This window comes from Mytilus trossulus, unplaced genomic scaffold (genome assembly GCF_036588685.1).
Source record: "Mytilus trossulus isolate FHL-02 unplaced genomic scaffold, PNRI_Mtr1.1.1.hap1 h1tg000262l__unscaffolded, whole genome shotgun sequence".
Classification (NCBI taxonomy): domain Eukaryota; kingdom Metazoa; phylum Mollusca; class Bivalvia; order Mytilida; family Mytilidae; genus Mytilus; species Mytilus trossulus.
Window position 1 is genome coordinate 711,776 of NW_026963322.1, and position 23,653 is coordinate 735,428.

The 23,653-nt window shown below is 35.5% G+C and overlaps 1 long non-coding RNA gene across 1 annotated transcript; it reads right to left on the minus strand.

The window, feature by feature from the left end:
* Positions 1-151: 151 nt before the first annotated feature.
* LOC134701747 (uncharacterized) lies at positions 152-8,878 on the minus strand. Its single transcript, XR_010104196.1, has 3 exons — positions 8,822-8,878; positions 1,847-1,908; positions 152-251 (listed from the first exon to the last, which is right to left on the minus strand). It is a non-coding gene; the product is annotated as an uncharacterized LOC134701747 (long non-coding RNA).
* Positions 8,879-23,653: the final 14,775 nt, after the last annotated feature.

Here is a 23,653-nt window from a genome sequence, read left to right on the forward strand (position 1 = left end):
ATGATGTCATGTGTCTTGTTTACTATAAAAGCATTGGTGTTATGGTATTTTGAATGTAAAAACTATATGTTGATTATCTCCCCTTATAGAGTTTGAATATTTTACATTGGAAACAAATTTCAATAGTAAATGATCCTATATAGTTCACATATACTGTACACTTACCTATAATAGTAAATTGACTGGACTAGGATCACATGGACTATAATAACAACTTGACTGGACAAGGATCACATTGACTGGACATGGATCTAATAAATATAAATAATAGAAGTTCAAACTAAAAACATGGCTAAATAAAAAAAAGACAAACAACAGTACACAAAACACAAAATTAACAAGAATGTGTCCATAGTACACAGATGCCCCACTCACACTATCTTTTTCTGCGTTTAGTGGACCTAAAAATTGGGATAAAAACTATAATTTGGCATTTAAATTAGAAAGATCATATCACATGGAACATGTATACTAAGTTTCAAGTTGATTGGACTTCAACTTCATCAAAAACTACCTTGACCATGTTGACCAAAAACTTTAACCTGAAATTTGCACTATCATTTTCTGTGTTCAGTGAACCGTGAAATTGGGGTCAAAACTCTAATTTGGCTTTGAATTAGAAAGATCATATCATGGAGCACATGTGAACTAAGTTTCAAGTTGATTGGACTTCAACTTCATTAAAAACTACCTTGACCAAAAACTTTAACCTGAACGGATGGACGGACGGACGGACGGAAGGACAGACCGACGTACAGACCAGAAAACATAATGCCCCTCTACTATCGTAGGTGGGGCATAACAATTAATATAAAGACTGAGCAACAGGAAACCCATCAAAAGTTAGGGGTTTTCTCAGGTGCTCCACATGTGGCACTTGTGTTGCTCAATAATAAGACAGAACAAAGTTTTCATTGGTTGAATACAATGTTGACCTCTTTCATTGAATGGTTGCTGTCTCATTTACATTAACATCCAATCTTCAATTCATACACCACAAGTGACTTCTTTGTAATGATTGCAATGTTTTTGTTTGGACTCCCTAAAGCAATTAATTACTCATGGAAAGATTGGAAGAGTAGCTTGAATAATTTCAAATCATGTTTAGATATGGTGCGGACAAAAAAGAACAGAAATAAGTGCTGGTGTAATACTCCTTAGAATTGTCTCCCCTTTAAGAATGTTAACATTTACAATTGAAAGGAGTAAGTTCGGTAAGTGCCATATTTGGCCTCTAAAGTTCATGGTTACAAGACAATTTTTTTTTAAGTTGCCTTAAAGACATGTGAGAAAGTTAAACAGAGCTGTTTTTGTCAAAGTTTAATTTTAACACGTTGATTTTTACATCCCAAAAAGGTCAAGATAAGGGATTTTGGTGAAATTTGACAAAATCAGCTGGATTTCAACCAAATAAAGGACCAGGAAACATAGAGCGCAGGCGTCGACAAGCTTAATATTCAAATAAGACATGTTAAATGTCTTCACAAACATTATTTTAAAAGATCTTTTTTGTCGACGTATGCGCTCTATGTTTCCTGTCAAATAATCTTTAGAAATTTACCCATTTTCATTGATTTTTTCGTGAAAAATCAATATGAGTACAACTTGTGACGTCATAATGAAACGCAGAAACGTAAAATTTTCAACAAAAGGGCTTATATCATATCTAGTCAATGTATTAGCTATAATTTATGGTGATATTGGTCAATAAATTCGAATTTGAAATTTACGCTAAAAAGGGGTCCATTTTAGGACCTTATCGAACATACTCCTTTAGTTCTGAATTTCATTTGATCAAATAAATAACCAAACGTTCCAAAACAATTTGACTATAATATTCACTTACCTTTACTAAATTATAAATCGACTGGACTTGAATCAAATATAAATGGACATTAGATCTTTAAACTGAAAATATAAAATAGCTCAATTACAGTTTCAGATAAATATCGGTTGAACCCTTTCTGAACATGTATATATATATACTTTTTTAGCTTGTGACAAGTAACTTGTCGTGTAGATTGCGTAGTTAACTTTTTTTCCTACTTATAAAAAAAAAACAACTGTAAACAAGAAATAATTGTAACAGGATGCTGCTACCCAAACAAAGCACTCAAAATAAGTCATTCCCATGGTCGCCTGACATTGAGCATGTTGAGCAACGTCCAATACAAATTGGTCTGGTCTAGTATATGCACAAGTGACTTCTAGGTATTACACCTGTATGTCATTCAAATCTTCTTGATATCATGTACAGCAATATTCATGATTCAGGGGTGGGGATCTTGACAGTTTACAAGTTCTTAAACAGGCAGGAGATAGGGATAAGAGTGACCCTAGGGGACTAGCCTTTTATTTCATCTGATTTGTTTTATTATCCAATACAAGAATATATATGGTTAAGGGTAGGGGATCACAACCGTTTACAAGTTTTCAAAAAGAAGGGCACCCCTGTGGACTTCTTATATATTTCATTTGATTTATTTTATTGTCCCATACAAAAATATATATGGTTTATGGGTGGAGATCTCAACAGTTTACGAGTTCTCAAACAACAAGGGGGTGTGAGTGACACCTGGGGACTCGCCTTCTATTTCATATGATTTGTTTTATTGTCCAGTACAAGAATATATATGGTTAAGGGTAGGGGATCTTGACCATTTCCAAGTTCTCAAACAAGTGGGGTGGGGCTGACCCAAAGGGACTCCCACTTTATTTCATTTGATTTGTTTTGTTGCCCCATACAAAAATATATATGATTTAGGGGTGGGGATCTCAACAGTTTACGAGTTCACAAACAACAAGGGGGTGTGAGTGACACCTGGGGACTCGCCTTCTATTTCATATGATTTGTTTTATTGTCCAGTACAAGAATATATATGGTTAAGTGTAGGGGATCTTGACCATTTCCAAGTTCTCAAACAAGTGGGGTGGGGCTGACCCAAAGGGACTCCCACTTTATTTCATTTGATTTGTTTTGTTGCCCCATACAAAAATATATATGGTTTAGGGGTGGGGATCTCGTCCGTTTACGAGTTCTCAAACATGAGGGGTAGAGTTGACCTGACTCCCACTTTATTCATTTGATTTGTTTTGTTGCCACATACAAAAATATATATGGTTTAGGGGTAGGGATCTTGACTGTTTACCAAGTTTTCAAAAAGAAAGGGTTGGGGTGACTGACCCCTCTGGAGTTCCTCTATATTTCATTTGATTTATTTCATTGTCCCATACAAAAATATATATGGTTTATGGGTGGGGATCTCAACTGTTAACAAGTTCTCAAACAAAAAGGGGTTGGGAGTGACCCTAGGGGACTCGCCTTTTATTTCATTTGATTTGTTTTATTTTACCGTATAAGAATATATATGGTTTAGAGGTGGGGATCTTGACTGTTTTTAAGTTCTCAAACATGAGGGGTTGAGTGGGGTGACCCCATGGATTCAACCTAAATTAAATTTGATTTGTTTTATGGTTGTGCGATCATTACTAAAAACCATGTGTGTCTTTCACTTACTGTTTTCAAGATATAGTCATTTGAGAATTTAAAAAAAAAATCCCATAGGGTTCTAAAGTAAATTCATCCCTTCTGTTGGCCCCTCAAAATACACCTAAATAGACCACAAGAAGAAAAATAATTTAAGAACTGAGCAAAAACTTTGTTTAGGAGTCTTAATAGCAAAAAGTATAATTACAAATTTTGTTATAGTCTGATTTTCTAATTTTCTAATGCCAAATATGGAAAAGGTCAAGTTTGTTGTGGGCTGACATGAGATGATATACCATGATACTTTCAATACTCTCTGACTTCTACGTATTCATTTAACATTTGTAAAAATCGTAGTCAGCTTCGTAAAATGTCCATTCATTCATATCAATTTTCTCTTCAACCGGAGAAAGGTAGGAAACCTTAACAAGAGTGCATACACTGATATGTCTCGCCTTCTTTACTAATCATTGATATTATGTTGATAGTCCTAAATATAAAGCTTTATTACAACTGTCACCTAAACTTAACATTAACCAAGAAAACTAAACATTGACTAATGAACCATGAAAATGCGGTCAAGGTCAGATGACACCTGCCAGTTGGACATGTACACCTTACAGTGCTTCCATACACTGAATATACTAGACCTATTGCTTATAGTATCTGAGATATGGACTTGACCACCAAAACTTAACCTTGTTCACTGATCCATAAAATGAGTTTTAGGTCAAGTGAAAACTGCCTGACGGGCATGAGGACCTTGCAAGGTACACACATACCAAATATAGTTATCCTATTACTTATAATAAGAGAGAATTTAACATTTGTAAAAATCGTAGTCAGCGTCGTAAATGTCCATTCATTCATATTACAAAAAAATCTTTTTTTTCTAGTCATTGCTAGTACCGGTAGTCACTGAACCATGAAAATGAGGTCAAGGACATTGGACATGTGACTGACAGAAACTTTGTAACATGAGGCATCCATATACAAAGTATGAAGCATCCAGGTCTTCCACCTTCTAAAATATAAAGCTTTAAAGAAGTAAGATAACGCCGCCGCCGTATCACTGACACTATCCCTATGTCGAGCTTTCTGCAACAAAAGTTGCAGGCTCGACAAAAACTAGGAATTTAGTACTCACTTTTGGAGGCCAACATATACATATATGGATTTGGGGCCGTATGCATAAAACATCTTAACTTAATTATTCCTTAAACTTAGATTTCACTAAGAATTTCCTTAGTTAAGTCAAATTTTTAAATGGTATGCATAAACTTACTTAAGTTTTCACTTAACTAAGGAATACTTAAATCGGAACCTTTCTCTAATTACCGTATGGTATATATTAGCTCATCACATGTACTCACCCGTGTAAAAGTTTGTTATGATTCTAATAAATTTAAATTTATTGATCAATGCATGCTTTTATTTTAAAGAGCTGGGGTTTATTTGATAAAGGTATGTAAAACAATGAAATAAAACGTAACATAGTTATAAGTATAATGATGAACAATTGGCGCAAATAAGACAACGCTTTTTATGCTTGATGTTTTGACAGATGAGCATTGAAAAAAATATTTCGGTAATCCAAAACTTTCCTCTACTTAGGTCGCATTTCTTTCTAACCAAAACGTTTTCTAAACGCTACATAAATGCATAAGTAGAAACAAATACATCGTTTAACATGTTTAATAAGTCTTTAATGTCCCTGTTTGAACTTTCAATAAAGCAAGCACATGTTGTTGGTAACAGACTTGTTTACAAAGGTAGAAAAAATACTTCGTTTTATCAAGTTGAAGATAGAAACAAATACAGCGTTTTTACTAACAAACGACAAACTGCAGACGCATTTTTAGCGTTTGTATAGTTTGTCAAAGTTTATGGAAACTTTGCAAACGTATGTTTGAATGAAACGATCAAAACATGTGCGCGCTTAGCGGTTTGCATCATTTGTGTTAAAAAGAATTTAATTATCTTTACAACAAAATTTTTTAAACTCTAACAAAACATGATCACGGTTATAGTGGCGTAGCACAAGACTGAGTGTAGCATTGTAAGCATGACTGTGAAAACAAATAATTTTACAAAACACTTTTTCAATAAAATGTTCACTTATCGTTCAGCTTATTATGCGCTGCCATCTCCCTTTCCATCTTCCTTGCTTACATTTGCTTATGGTAAAAAAAAATCTATTTTGATGTGAAATAAACATTGTGATCACTTCCCTCTCACAACAAACTAGAGGCTCTAAAGAGCCTGTGTCGCTCACCTTGGTCTATGTGAATATTAAACAAAGGAAGCAGATTGAAAATTGACTACAAAGGTCAATAACTCCTACAGGGGTCAATTGACCATTTCGTTCATGTTGACTTATTTGTAGATCTTACTTTGCTGAACATTATTGCTGTTTACAGTTTACCTATATCTATAATAATATTCAATATAATAACCAAAAACAGCAAAATTTCCTTAAAATTACCAATTCAGGGGCCGCAACCCAAAAAACAGGTTGTCCAATTCATCTGAAAATATCAGGGCAGATAGATCTTGACCTGATTAACTATTTTACTTCATGTCAGATTTTCTCTAAATTATTTGGTTTTTGAGTTATAAGCCAAAAACTGCATTTTACCCCTATGTTCTATTTTTAGCCGTGGCGGTCATCTTGGTTAGTTGGCAGGGTCACCGGACACAATTTTTAAACTAGATACCCCAATGATGATTGTGGCCAAGTTTGGTTAAATTTGGCCCAGTAGTTTCAGAGGAGAAGATTTTTGTAAAAGTTAACGCAGGACGACGACGACGGACGAGGACGACGCCGGACGCAAAGTGATGAGAAAAGCTCACTTGGCCCTTCGGGCCAGGTGAGCTAAAAAGGGGGAGGGTAGATTTTTTTTCCAGAAATCCATATACAAACTAGGATAATTTTCAAAAGTCCTACAATCTTCACTAAAACAAATTATTACATGAAATATATTCTCCCTGTAAGTGATTTTTTTTTTTAAGGGTATGCCCTACGTCTTTAGACAGAATAAAAAATTCAAATGACGCACCGACCACCTCATCCCCCCCCCCCCCCCCACCCACATAAAAAGAACCCCCACACACATATATATAAAATTATTATATTAGCTTTGGATTTCAAATATTTTGGCCACGAGCATCACTGAAGAGACATGTTTTGTCGAAATGCGCATCTGGTGCAGAAAAAATTGGTACCATTAATGTTATTATTACTGATATATATATATATTAATCAATCAAATTGTAGGTTACACATTAATGTTCTACAAAAAAAAACAACTTTCAACTGATTTTTAACTATTTTTGAAAATTTAAGGTAGCTCTATAGGTACCTTAGACTTAAGTGTTATCTTATGCGTTTCCTTAGTATAAGGAGTTTTATGCATACCACTTAAGTTTTGTGGGCGTGACTTAAAACAACTTTTATATTACTTAGGAAATACTTAGTTTAAGATTTTTTATGCACACCACTCAGATAAAAAAGGGCGGATTTTCCTTAACTTCAGTGTTTACTAAGGAAAATCTTAACTTCAGTAGCTTTATGCATATGGGCCCTGACGCATGTCTGGAGAATACCGATAAAAGCATAACGTAGAAACTGCTGTCATGTGTGTGTATTGATTTTACTTTCCGCATAGCGCAGAATCCGCGTAGTAGTATTTGTGATTGCCATTTTCAAAACGAACTTGAATTATTTGATTAATCGATGCAAATTCAGTACATTTTAATTCAAGCTGTATGCTATCAAAATAGAAGAGCTCAAAATTTCAAAAGCATCTTTCTATTATTAGTTTTCAAACACCAGTACTACATTATCTAGAAGTAGGACACACTTCCTAAAGTAAGATAGTCTGTCTCACTTCCGGTTAGAGGCCAATGCCTTAAGAAAGTTTATTGCTATAGCAAGCTATAGCATGTATAGCAAACTTTCCAAAAATGAAGTAAATGTAGTAAGATATGATGGGTGTTTTATAAATTGAATTTTAAATAAAAATGGACCTTTCTATGAATAATGGAGGACCTTTAAGTATCTTTGGTCAAAGGTCCTGGACCTTCCATTGCTTAAAGTAAATTTGAACCCCTGATTAATATACAACTTGAACATTTTTATTCATAAACAATTCAATGATACAATATTGCATACATATTATAGAGAATAATACATGGCAAAATCTGTATCATATGTCGTATCATCCCGAGACACCAATATCAGCCCAAGGGCCTTTAAGCCTGAGGGATGATATTGATCGAGGGCATGTGATACAGATTTTGCCATGTATTATACGCTTTATCATATATTTCAACAGGAGTATTATATTATATAAACTGTTTTTTCATCCATAGCACTGGGTTACCTTCAGTTCTACTTTTGTCTTTGGCCTTAAAAGGACTGCTCAATTACTTATCCAAAGCACCTGGGTTACCTTACAATTTGCATGCTGTTAACTTGTTTTAAAAATATTTTGTTTATTATTGTATTTTTTGTGTGTTTTGTAATTTTTATAGTTGCATATATAGTGTGCCAAAAATATGAAAAGTAGGGGTGGGATAAAGGGTATGCGATAAAGGGTGTGCATTAAAGTTGCGCGATATGGATTTTTTTTATCAAATATTCAAAACTACTGTATTTACTACTAAACTGTACGGTATGGGTCTTTGCTCATTGTTGAATGCTGTACGGTGACCTCAAATTATAACACTTTAGTAAATTATCAAAAATGTAGCAAGGTGCATTTTGAGGTACTGTAAATGACCACTACAATTTGGGTGCGTTTATTCTTCCACTGTCAAAACCACAAGGAGGCGATACAACTTGAATTAGATGGAAGTAAAGGAAGTCATACAGCATGAAAATCTAGTATTACAACAACCAGAAAGACTGTATAAAATATACTAGTACCAACGCTCAGGAGTCATTTTCTTTTTGTTAACGATCGGTCAGCCTTTATCATGAAAAAAAGTAAACAAAGAAGTAATTTTAAATGAATGAAAGAAATGCTACCTTTCTTAGTGTAACAGACAAAATTTAAAAGATAATGAATAGTTTTATTAATTCTGAAATCTTTGTAGCTATTCTTTTGCAGGCAGTAACACGAGGTATGTCACTGACACTGGTTTCAGACACTGGTTTCAAGTATTTAGTATTACATGTGTGTATATTTTACTGTTGTTTGGAACTAGGACCACCACTGCACCAGCTGAGAGCATTTCAACTTGCACGTCTTATTTTAACATACTTCTTTGTGCATTCACAAAATATTGGATATATCTTCGAGTATGTTTGACAAAACCGTCTATTCTTACCATTTTCTATCCAATCGTTACAGGAAACATACTTTGACAGGCGGCGGGAAACTATTGTACTATGCATAATATACAACTCGTTACAGGACTTGTTTCCGGAAATTTTTCTGATAGGATTTTTTTTAAAGTAAGACAGGTTGCAGTCGTACTGGTTGATCCAGGGGTACGTAGAGGGCGTACGCTACACGATCGTCAAAACAGTTTCTCATTGTTCTCACGATTTATATGATTATAAAAACGTTAAACAAAATCCGCTCTAAATATGTAATGTTCCGTCAGTTACTTTGTTCCGGCGGAACTTTTCAACTAGTTATTTCGTTCCGATGGAAAAAAGTCGAAAAGTTCCGGAAAAAAGTAGCTAGTTGAAAAGTCCCGGAACAATGTAGCTAGTTGAATAGTAAACCCGAACCCTAACCCTAACCCTAACAAAGAGGAACTTTGTGACTAGTTAAGGTAGCACACTACAAAGATGTTTTCACTCCCAATCAGACAACTTTTAACTGTTGTACATGTATTTCATTTCATCCTTCTTTAAATTTTATAAATGAGGTACCAAAAGAAAGAAGAAAGATTAATCTTTCAAATTGTGACAATTTCATTATGACATATAATTATTACATAATTAATTGTTATGTAATCAGTTGCTATATTGTGATGTCCACACTTGAATGAAATTAGCTTCTTTGTTATTCATAGCATCACAAAACATTTTATAGATTCTTGTACAACACAGCTTGACCTCCAAAACTGTGTCTCAGATTTCCAAAAACATCAATAGAACAAATTTTATACCAAATTAAATTTAGTGATCTCTTGTGAATTGATGTTGCAAACTTCATTGAAGATTTGTGAGAGAATGAAATACATTTAGGAAAAAATCTGAGACACAGTTTTTGAGGTCAAACTGTGTTGTACAAGATTCGATAAAATATTTTGGGATACTATGTAATAATTATTTCATAATGAAATTATCATAATTTGAAAGATATATCCTTCTTCTTTCTTTTGGTACCTCATTTATTAAATTTAAAAAAGGATGAGAGGAATTACATCAGTTTAAAGGTGTCTGATTGGGGATGAAAAATCTTTGTATTGTGCTACCTTAATAAGTTCCGTTTGACTTTTGTGGCTAGAATCTTTGTTACCCTTTGAAAAGGTTCAAAGATAATATGTTGCACATTTACTTTACATCAATTCTTCAAATGGAACTTTCAGTGGCGGATCCAGAAATTTTCATAAGTGGGGGCCCACTGACTGACCTAAGAGGGGGCCCGCTCCAGTCACGCTTCAGTGATTCCCTATATAAGCAACCAAATGATTTCCAAAAAAGGGGGGCAGCCCCCCCCCCCCTAAATCCGCCTTTGACTTTGTGACTGGTTGACAATGGTTGATAAGTTCCGTTGGAACTTTTGGGCTAGTTTGTTAGTTCCGGTTTTGACTTATTTGCCAAAGAGGAACTTTGTGGCTAGTTGATAAGTTCCTTTTGACTTTTGTAATCAGTATCTTGGTTCCCCTTTGAAATGTTCAATTTATAATATGTTGCACTTTTAGTTACTTTGCATCAATTCTCCAAATGGAACTTTATGCCTGGTTGAAAAGTTCCGTCGGAACTTATGTGCTATATTGTTAGTTCCGGTTTTGACTAATTTGGCAAAAAGGAACTTTCTTACTAGTTGATATGTTCCGTTGGAAATTTTCAACTAGTCACTTTGTTCCGGTGGAACTTTTAAACCAGAGGAAAACAAAATAACTGTTAATAAGTTCCTCCGGAACTTTTCGACTAGTTAGTTCTTTCCGCCCGGAACTTTCCAACGTCGGAACAAAAAAACATTTACAAATACACCTTATAAAAGGAGCCTCCTCATGGGGTTTTTGATTATGTGATACATATTGCGGCAAAAACTGTTTTCTGTTCTTCTGTGTGGTAGGTCTCCCCATGTTAGATGTTCTATCATGTCACTAACGCTTGAGGTGTTTCTGTTTCGGTTAGTGACATATCTAGCAGCCCTTCTCTGTACTTTTTCTATTTTGTTAATATCCTCAGTAAAGTAAGGGTCCCAGACTGAACAGGCATATTCTAGTGATGGTCTGACTAAAGATTTATATGCCTGTTCCTTTACTGAGGTGAAACTGATGTTAAGATTCCTTCCCAGAAAACCTTGTACTGTTGGCTTTATTATGCCCCACCTACGATAGTAGAGGGGCATTATGTTTTCTGGTCTGTGCCTCCGTTCGTCCGTCCGTTCGTTCGTCCGTTCGTTCGTCCCGCTCCAGGTTAAAGTTTTTGGTCGAAGTAGTTTTTGATGAAGCTGAAGTCCTATCCATTTGAAACTTAGTACACTTGGTGCTTATGATATAATCTTTCTAATTTTAAAGCCAAATTAGACATTTGACCCCAATTTCATGGTCCACTGAACATAGAAAATGAAAGTGCGAGTTTCAGGTTAAAGTTTTTGGTCAAGGTAGTTTTTGATGAAGCTGAAGTCCAATCAACTTGAAACTGAGTACACTTGTTGCTTATGATATGATCTTTCTAATTTTAATGCCAAATTAGATTTCCTACCCAATTGCACGGTCCATTGAACATGGAAAATGATAGTGCGAGTGGGGCATCCGTGTACATGGGACACATTCTTGTTACAAAAAATCAATCAATCAAAAAAAAAATGTCCTGTCTATAAGTTCAATGACACTCTGGAAGGCGCCTGCTACTAAAAATAGTACTCTAGATAGATGCTGATTTTCTCTTAACTAAGCATTTTATGTCATGTCAATGTTGTTTCCTTTTTTAAATATTTTTTTTAATGAACAATGTTTAACTATTATACCTCAGAAAAAGACGAATGATTTGTGCATACAGTTTTAATTGTTGTTTTAGTGTAGGTGTTGTCATCCAGAGGAAATAAATCAATAAAAGAGAGGCGAAAGATACCAGAGGGACATTCAAACTCATAAGCCAAAAACAAACTGACAACGCCATGGCTAAAAATGAAAAGACCAACAGACAAATAATAGTACATAAAAACAACATAGAAAACTTAACACTGAGCAACCCCATAAAAACTGAGGTTTATATCAGGTGCTCCGGAAGGGTAAACAGATCCTGCTCCACATTTGGCACCCGTCGTGTAGCCATGGTAGCAATACACAGTTAGGAGTTTAGTTTCGCATTATGGCCCCTTGGATTTTTCAAATAGGAAAGTTATTGTGTAATAAAATTATTTTTTAGACAGATTAGTGCTAATTTAGCCTTCAAAGATGGTTTATAAGAGCATCAAGATTATTTTTTACATGTTTTATGGGCTGTTTTCTGTTTGACCATCCGTATTTTCATAGCTAGACCGGCCATCGGTCCAGAAATTAATGTACTGTTTACAAAGGTAAGCGGAAGAAGGGATCCCGTAGACCGCCCTACGTCACGATTCATGAATTATGCATATTCTATTTATAGGCTATTTATAAACGATTCTGAAAATACTTATTCTAAAAATAGAATATTCTCAACATGTACAACTATAAAAAATAAAACGATTCAAAATCATTAACTTTCATGTAACACGGTGAATTTGCTTTATTTTTTTTTTTATCACATGAAAAAAAGGAAAATGTACCGCATTACAGTAGCATATATCATTGTGCAAATATATATATACAGATTCCTTTCTAAAATACACATGATACATGTCATATAGATATGATAAACAGTATATTACTTAGTGCCTTAATTATGTTAATTAAAGACCTGCAAATGTCACATGCACGTGGTCCCGTGGCCTTGGATATACTATGGAGTTAATAATAGTTTTATTATCCGTTTAAAAGAGTATTTTTATGTAGGCAAATTGAAAAAAAGATGTAGCTAACACAGGTTAAACATATTACACGTACTAAGTCTTTACATGAGTGTGAGAGGATGATTAAACTGGTCTGCGTTTAAAGAAACGAATCTGTAATCTGATCCCTGTTGTCTGACCATTCTACTATAGCTAAACGTTCTATAGGAACCATTGTTACTTGTTTGCAATAAAGCTACTGTTATGGCGTTCTACAGGCTCCCTTGGTCGTTCTACATGATTCCCTGTTGTCTGAACCTTATATATCTACTACAGAACGTTCTATAGGATCCCTTACATTGTTTGTTTATCATGTATACACTAAAGGACGTTCTACAGGACCCCCTTGGCAGTCTACCAGGATCCCTTGTTGTCTGAATATTATATATATGTATCTACTATAGTATAGAACGTTCTTAAGGAACATTTTTTTGGTCAGGATTCTTCTGAAAAAGCTCATGTGAAATATATTCTTGGTGTAAACAGAAAGTCAAGTAATATAGCTGTCATGTCAGAGATTGGTAGATTTCCTATGTATTTTACTATAATTTTATCAATGTTAAAATATTGTCATAGACTGGAAAGTTTGAAAGAATGGATTATATTCAGAGAGAGATTGAATTACCAAATTTTGACCAATCAATTAGTTCTTTATGCCAGTATGTTAAGAACAAACTCTTATTGCTCACTCGGTAAAGTTGAAGATGATCTTCATGTTTTATTAGAATGCCCTCTTTACGATATTCAAAGGGACGATTTGTTTCAAGACATTTCTAACAATTGTTATAATTTTATAAATTTGAATAAATCTTCTAAATTTTTATGGCTCTTGACCCAGAAAAATGTTACTCTTATGGAAAAACTGGGTTGTTATATTGGTGACTGTTTTGAATTAAAGAGTATGAACACTGACACTAAGTCAAGTAAACAATTTGAGAATAAATACATATATAATGTAATTTTATAATTCTTTTATTCACAATATATATATATGGTTTTTGGCTTGATTCTGACCAATGCTTATACATGTATTCAAAATATAAATGTATATGCCTCGATTATTGTTTTTGTTACCAATTATGGAAATCAATATATATAAATTATAGAACGTTCTAGAGGATACTCTATTGATTGTTTTTGATGTATCTACTAGGCTAAGAGAACGTTCTACAGGACCCCCTGTTGTTTGTTTATCAAGTGTATACTATAGGGCGTTCTACCGGATCCCATAGGCGGTCTACAGGATCCCGTTTTCTCAACATTATATATTTACTATATGACGTTCTATAGGGTCCCCTGTTGCTTGTTGTTCATGTTTGTACTATAGGCGTTCTACAGTATCCCCATGGCGGTCTGCAGGACCCCCTGTTTTCTCATCATTATTTATCTACTATAAGACGTTCTATAGGATCCCCTGTTGTTTGTTGTTCAGGTTTATACTATAGGGCATTCTACAGGATCCCCTGGACGGTCTACATGATCCCATGTTGTTCGTTGTTCAGGTTTATACTATAGGGCGTTCTACAATATCCCCTGGGCGGTCTGCAGGATCCCCTGTTTTCTCAACATTATTTATCTACTACCAGACGTTCTATAGGATACCCTGTTGTTTGTTTTTCAAGTGTATACTATAGGGCGTTCTGCAGGATCCCCTGGTGTCTTAACATCATATATCTACTATAAGACGTTAATAAGACCCCTGTTGATTGTTTTTCAAGTCTATACTATAGGGCATTCTACATGATCCCCTGTTGTCTTAACATCATATATCTACTATAAGACGTTAATAAGACCCCTGTTGATTGTTTTTCAAGTCTATACTATAGGGCGTTCTACATGATCCCCTGTTGTCCTTAACATCATATATCTACTATAAGACGTTAATAAGACCCCTGTTGATTGTTTTTCAAGTCTATACTATAGGGTGTTCTACATGATCCCCTGTTGTCTTAACATCATATATCTACTATAAGACGTTAATAAGACCCCTGTTGATTGTTTTTCAAGTCTATACTATAGGGCGTTCTACATGATCCCCTGGAGTCTACAGGGTCCCCTGTTGGGTATGAAAATTATGCATTTAAGATAGGACCTTCTAAAGGTTCCCCTGTTGTTTAATCATCATGTATATACTATAAGGCTTTATATAGAATCACTTGGTTGGTCTGCAGGATCCCCTGTTATCTCAACATTATGTATCTACTATACGACGTTCTAAAGTATCCCCTGTTGTTTGTTTTTCATTTATATACTAAAGAGCGTTCTACAGGATCCCCTGGGCGGTCTGTAGGATCCCCTGTTTTTGCAACATTATATATTTACTATAAGACGTTATATATGACCCCTGTTGTTTATTGTTCAGGTTTATATTATATGGCGTTCTAAAGTATCCCCTGGGCGGTCAGCAGGATCCCCTGTTTTCTCAACAACATTTATCTACTATATATATATAAGTACGTCTGAGTCAGTGACAACTCTACAACAGATGTATCCATCGGATCGCCATCAATGATGGTGATACATGGCTGTGTACATAATGTATATACAACTCGTCTAAACATCAACCCAACAATGTTAGGTCTGTAAATTTGCTTTCGCAAATTTTTGGTTCTTCCCTCGCCGGGATTCGAACCCATGCTACTGTGATATCGTGACACCAAATCGCCTGCACTGCAGCCGTCCCGCTAGACCACACGACATATATATATACTAAACGACGTTCTATAAGACCCCCTATTGATTGTTTATCATGTTAATACTATAGGTCGGGTCTACAGGATCCTCTTTTGTTAAAAATTATGCATCTGAGAAAGGAAATTCTATAGGTCCCCCTAAAGTTTGTTTTTCATGTATATACTATAAGGCTTTTATGATCCTTTGATTGGTCTGCAGGATCTCCTGTTTTCTTAACGGTTTATATCTAAAATAGGACGTTCTGTATGGTCCCCTGTTGGTGTTGTTCGTGTTTATTTTATAGGGCGTTTTACAGTATCCTCTTTTGTCTGCACATTATATATATACTAAATAGCGTTTTATAGGATCCCATATATTGTTTATCGTGTATATACTAAGGGGCGTTCTACAGGATCCCCTGTTGTCTGAACATTATAAATCTACTAAAGGACGCTCTACAGGATCCCCTGTTGTTTGAATATTATATATCCACTATGGGACGTTCTATAGGTTAGACTGTTGTTTTTTTTTTCATGCATATATATATGCTCCCATGGGTGGTCGATATGATCCCCTGTTGTTGAATAGTTGTGTATCTGTATAGGGCGTTCTATAGGATCCCCGGGGCGTTCTATAGGATCCCATTGTTTTGTTATCATGTATTCACTAGATTTATCTACTAAAGAGCGTTCTGTGGGATACTCTGTTGGGTCTATAGGATCACCTGTTGTGTTATAATCGTGTATCTGCTATTGGGCGTTCCATAGGTTCCCCGGGGCGTTCTTTAGGATCCCCTGTTGGTGGTTAATCATGAATCTATAACAGGTTGTTCTATACGTTCCCCTGGGCTGTCTATAGGATCCCCTGTTGATTGTTCATCATGTATTTATAACTGGTTGTTCTATACGATCCTTCTTATACTAGAAACATAATAGGATCCCCTTTTGTTTCATAATCGCGCATATTCTACAGTGCGTTATATACTAGGATCCCCGGGTCTGTCTATAGGATCCGCTATTTTTTAATAACCTTGCATCTGCTATTGTTTATACCTTGGCGGACTATATGATCTCCTTTTGTTTAATAATCGGGAATATTCTATAGTGCGTTCTATATGATCCCCGGGTCTGTCTATAGGATCCCCTATTGTTTAATAACCTTGCATCTGCTATAACGCGTTCTATGTTATCCCTTTCAAAGGTCGAGGGGGCATATTGTTATTGGTTGGGTTTTTTTCTTTTTCTTTTCTTTTTCCCCATACTTGTATTGTCCCGACAAGTTCTCGGAAAAGGATAGACACATTCATTTTTATGGAATTATGGCATAAACGTAAACCATTATATAAAGTTGTACCTTTTAATAAGGGGATGGTCCAAGATGGTCTCGATTACTATAAATACTGGTCAACAGTATTTTTTTTATGTTTTTTTGTATATAATTCTAGCATTCCTGATCATAGAACCATGATATTCAATATACAAAGAAGGTGTCAACAATTTTTATGGTCCTCAGAACTACATGTACATAGCAGTAGGTAGTTGCGTTTTTTAGTATAAATTTAATTTCAAAATTGCTGACGGTAACCTAGCAATGGCAAAGTCGTCTTCCAACTTGACAACAGTACGACATCCGCCTTTGCTCGCAATGGCAATTCTATTTGTTTTCGTATTCTAATGGATTTGTACAGACAGGAGAAAAGAAATTGACCCGTCTTTTAATATCTATTTCCGATATATTGATGAAGTACTGTCTATTAATGATAATAGATTCAATGAGTATATATGGCAAGCCGTTTTACTATTTATTCTAACTTCAAGATAGCTCATATAATATATCAAATATTTCAAATGATATATAAAATCTCTCTCATATATAATATATGAGATATCTAATACAATATAAAAGATATCTCATATAACATATAATATATAAGACATTTTACATAATTTACTCTTTATAAGATATCTTATCAACTTTAAAAGATAGCTTATATGCTTTATAAGATATCTTATTAATTCAATAAGATATATTATACACTTAAGAAAATATATTATAAACGAAATGAAAAAAAAAAAGACAAAGAAACGAACAATAACAATATGCCCCCTTTTAGAGGGATAACATATAGAGTTAACGTCCTATAGCAGATGCACGATTATTAAACATGAGGGGATCCTAAGACCGACCCGGGGATCCTATAAACCGCCCAGGGTATCGTATAGAACATCCTGTTATAGATACATGAACAACGAACAGGGGATCCTATAGACCGCCCTGGGGATCCTATAGAACGCCCTATAGCAGATACACGAATATTGCACAACAGGTGATCCTATAGACCCAACAGGGGATCCCATAGAACGCTCCCTAGAAGATACATGATTACCAAACAACGGGATCCTATACAACACCCTATAGCAGATACACAATTATTAAACGACAGGGAATCCTTTAGACCGCCCAGGGGATCCTATAGAACGCCCTCCAATAGATACATTATGAACAAACAATAGGGCTCCTATAGACCAACCTAGAGATTCTATGGACCGACTCGGGGATCTTAAAGAACGCCCTAAAGTAGATGTACGATTAATAAACAATACGGGATCATACAGACCGCCCAGGGAATCCTACAGAACGCCCTATTGTAGATACATGATGAACAACCAACGGAAAATCCTATAGAACGCCCTATAGCAGATACACGATTATTCAACAATAGGGGATCTTAAAAAGGACACCTTCAAGTGGATACATCTAGCAGATACACAAATATTAAACAATAGGGGATCCTATAGACCGCCCAGGGGATCCTATAGACCGCCCAGGGGATCATATAAACGCCCTGTTATAGATACATGATGCACAACGAACAGGGGAACTTATAAGCTGTCAAGAGGATCTTATAGAACGCGTTATACAGGAAACATAACGAAAAAAATAACCAGGAGATCCTATAAACCGCCCCGGAATCCTATATAACACCGTATAGCAGCTAAACGATTATTGAACAAGAAGTGATACTATAGACCCAACAGGGGATCATATAGAACGTTCTCTAGTAGATACATGATTTAAAACAAACAACGGGATCTTATAGACAGTCCAGAGGATCCTATAGAATGCCCTCTAATAGATACATGATGAACAAACAACAGGGGCTCCCTTAGATCGACCTTTGGATTATATCAAACACCCTCTAAAAAATACATGGGGAACAAACAACAGAGGGTTCTTTAGAACGACCCAATGATCCTATAGAACGCCCTTTAGCAGGTTCACGATTATAAAACAATAGGGGATCTTATAGGCCGACCGGGGATCCTATAGAAAGCTCTATAGCAGATGCACAATTATTAATCAACAAGGGATCCTATAGAACGCCCTGTAATTGATAAATGATGAACAACCAACAGGGGAACATACAGACGGCCCAGAGGATCTTAAAGAACGTCTTATACTAGAAACATAATGAACAAACAGCAGGTGATTCTATAGACCGCCCCGGAGATCTTATAGAACGCCCAACAGCATGCAGATACACGACTATTAAACAACAGGGGATCCTACAAAACGCCCTCTAGTATATACGTAAAGTAGATACATGTTTAAAAAAACAGGGGAACCTATAGAAGGTCCTATCCTAGATGCATACAAATCCAACAGGGGATCCTAAAGAATATGTAATGCTCAGACAATAGGAGATCCTGTAGAACGACATATAGTATAAACATGAAAAACAATCAACAGGGGATCCTATAGAACGTCCTATGATGAATATATAATGTTAAGAAAACAGTGGATCCTGCAGAACGCCCAAGGGATCATAAACGCCCTATAATATATACATAATACACAAAGAAAAGGGGAACCTATATAATTTCCTATTTCAGATGCATATTGTTTTTAACAAAAGGGGATTCTGCAGAACGCCCTATAGTATAAGTAAATTAAGTAAAGAAGGTAAATTATCTATTATAATGACATGTGTTTTTCACAAAATATTATATAATACGGTAGATATAAAAACAATAATAAGAACACCCGACCCTTTGGGTCTATAAGTCACTTTAAACATAAATTTCAATGGTACGACGGACAAAAATAAATAAAATGTTATCGAAAATTTTCATATAAAAAGTTTTTTAATTACTTATATTTTATTAGTATAAATATGAAAAACAAAGAACAGGGGAACCTATAGAATTTCCTATCTCAGTTGCATATTCTTTTTAACAAAAGGAGATTATGAGGACCGCCCAGGGGATCATATAGAACGCATAAAAGTATAAACATAAAACAACAATCAACAGGGCATCCTGTAGACTGCCCAGGGGATTCGGTAGAACGCCCATTAGTATATAAATGATAAACAAACAATATAGGGGATCCTATATAACGTCCTATAGTAGATATATAATGTAAAGACAAAAAGGGATCCTGTAGACCGCCCAGGGTATCCTATTGAACGCTCTTTAGTATATACATGATTAACAAACAATAGGGGATCCTATATAGAACGTCTAGTAGATATATTATGTTGAGAAAACAGGAGATGTTGTAGACCGCTCAGGGGATCCTGTAGAACGCCCTTTAGTATACAAATGAAAAACAAACAACAGGAGATACTTAAGAACGTCTTATAAAAGACAATATTTATAAACAAACGGGGATTCTGTAGAACGCCCTATAGTATAAACATATGAAACAATCAACAGGGCATCCTGCAGACCGCCCAGGGGATACGGTAGAACGCCCTTTACTATATGAATAATAAACAAAAAATATAGGGGAACATATAGAACGTCCTATAGTAGATATATAATATAAAGACAACAGGAGATCCTGTAGATCGCCCAGGGGATCCTGTAGAATGCCCTATAGTATAAACATGAGAAACAATCAACAGGGCGTCTTATAGAACGTCCTTAGTACATATATAATGTAAAGACAACAGGGTATCCTGAAGAATCCCCAAGGGATCCTGTAGAACGCCCTTTAATATATACATGATTAACAAACAATAGGGGATCCTATATAACGTCTTATAGTAGGTATATTATGTTGAAAAAACAGGGGATCCTGTAGACCGTCCAGGGGATCCTGTAGAACGCCTTTTAGTATATAAATGAAAAACAAACAACAGGGGATACTTTAGAACGTCTTATAGTAGTTATATATTTTTAAACAAACGGGGATCCTGTAGACTGTCCAGTGAAACCTGTAGAACGCTCTATAGTTTAAACATAAAAAACAATCAGCAGGGCATCCTGTAGACCGCCCAGGGGATCCGGTAGAACGCCCTTTAGTATAAACATAAAAACAATCAACAGGGCATCGTGTAGATTGTCTTGGAGATTAGGTAGAACGCCCTTTAGTATATAAATAATAAACAAACAATATAGGGGATCCTATAGAACGTCAATAGTAGATATATAATGTAAAGACAACATGGTATCCTGTAGACCGCCCAGGGGATCCTGTAGAACGCCCTATAGTATAAACATGAAAAACAATCAACAGAGGGTCTTATAGAACGTCCTTAAGTAGATATATAATGTTCAGACAATAAGGGATCCTGAAGACCGCCCAGGAGATCCTTTAAAACGCCCTTAAGTATATAAATAATAAACAAACAATATAGGGGATCCAATAGAACGTCTTATAGTAGATATATAATGTTCAGACAACAAGGGATCCTGAAGACCGCCCAGGCGATCCGGTAGAACGGCCTTTAGTATATTAATAATAAACAAACTATCTTTTGTGGATAGTTGTCTCATTGGCTATCATACCACAGCTTCTTTTTTATAATATAGGGGATCCTATATATAACGTCCTATAGTAGATATATAATGTAAAGACAACAGGGGATCCTGTAGACCGCCCAGGGTATCCTGTAGAACGCCCTATAGTATAAACATGAAAAACAATCAACAGGGGGTCTTATAGAACGCCATTTAGTACACGTATAATGTAAAGACAACAGGGTATCCTGAAGACCGCCCAAGGGATCCTGTAGAACGCCCTTTAGTATATAAATAAAAAAACAAACAACAGGGGATACTTTAGAACGTCTTATAGTAGAAATATATTTTTAAACAAACGAGGATCGTGTAGACCGCCCAGTGGATCCTGTAGAACGCCCTATTGTATAAACATAAAAGACAATCAACAGGCCATCATGTAGACCGCCCAGGGGATCCGGTAGAACGCCCTTTAGTATATAAATAATAAACAAACAATATAGGGGATCCAATAGAACGTCTTATAGTAGATATATAATGTTCAGACAACAAGGGATCCTGAAGACCTCCGGTAGAACGGCCTTTAGTATATAAATAATAAACAAACTATCTTTTGTGGATAGTTGTCTCATTGGCTATCATACCACATCTTCTTTTTTATAATATAGGGGATCCTATATATTACGTCCTATAGTAGATATATAATGTAAAGACAACAGGGGATCCTGTAGACCGCCCAGGGGATCCTGCAGAACGCCCTTTAGTATAAAAATGAAAAACAGGGGATACTTTAGAACGTCTTATTATAGATATACTTTTTTTAAACAAACTGGGATCCTGTAGACTGCTCAGTGGAACCTATAGAACGCCCTATAATATAAACATAAAAACAATCAACAAGGCATCGTGTAGATTGTCTAGGAGATTCGGTAGAACGCCCTTTAGTATATAAATAATAAACAAACAATATAGGGGATCCTATTGGACGTCAATATTAGATATATAATGTAAAGACAACATGGTATCCTGTAGACCGCCCAGGGGATCCAGTAGAACGCCCTATAGTATAAACATGAAAAACAATCAACAGAGGGTCTTATAGAACGTCCTTAAGTAGATATATAATGTTCAGACAATAAGGGATCCTGAAGACCGCCCAGGAGATCCTTTAAAACGCCCTTAAGTATATAAATAATAAACAAACAATATAGGGGATCCAATAGAACGTCTTATAGTAGATATATAATGTTCAGACAACAAGGGATCCTGAAGACCGCCCAGGCGATCCGGTAGAACGGCCTTTAGTATATAAATAATAAACAAACTATCTTTTGTGGATAGTTGTCTCATTGGCTATCATACCACATCTTCTTTTTTATAATATAGGGGATCCTATATATAACGTCCTATAGTAGATATATAATGTAAAGACAACAGGGGATCCTGTAGACCGTCCAGGGGATCCTGTAGAACGCCCTATAGTATAAACATGAAAAACAATCAACAGGGGGTCTTATAGAACGCCATTTAGTACACGTATAATGTAAAGACAACAGGGTATCATGAAGACCGCCCAAGGGATCCTGTAGAACGCCCTTTAGTATATAAATAAAAAACAAACAACAGGGGATACTTTAGAACGTCTTATAGTAGAAATATATTTTTAAACAAACGAGGATCGTGTAGACCGCCCAGTGGATCCTGTAGAACGCCCTATTGTATAAACATAAAAGACAATCAACAGGGCATCATGTAGACCGCCCAGGGGATCCGGTAGAACGCCCTTAAGTATATAAATAATAAACAACAATATAGGGGATCCTATAGAACGTCCTATAGGAGAGATATAATGTAAAGACAACAGGGGATCCTGAAGACCGCCCAGGGGATCCTGTAGAACGCCCTATAGTATAAACATAAAAACAATCAAAAGGGCATCGAGTAGATTGTCAAGGAGATTCGGTAGAACGCCCTTTAGTATATAAATAATAAAACAAACAATATAGGGATCCTATAGAACGTCCTATAGTAGATATATAATGTAAAGACAACAGGGAATCCTGTAGACCGCCCAGGGGATCCTGTAGAACGCCCTATAGTATAAACATAAAAACATTCAACAGGGCATCGTGTAGATTGTCTAGGAGATTCGGTAGAACGCCCTTTAGTATTTAAATAATAAACAAATAATATAGGGGACCCTATAGAACGTCTTATAGTAGATATATAATGTAAAGACAACAGGGGACTCTGTAGTCCTATTTAAGACACCATTTCACGTTGAACGTGAAATAGTTTCTGTCATGAACGTTGCACGAAAAAATAAAGACTTTAAGGTGAACCTTTTGTGACTGAGTCACTGTCCTCTTGTATATATGAACTCTCTGTTTTACTTAATATTCCCTATTTAGTGTGTACACATTTATGATATAAATAATTTACAGCGTTTAAAAAAGTGTATAAAGATATTCTTAACTTTTAAAATGCAAATAAAGGAACAAAATCATTGGCCTTACCGCCTTATCATTTCTTATAACGGAAACAAAATTAATTCAATTTCGTTCTTGAGCATGTTGACG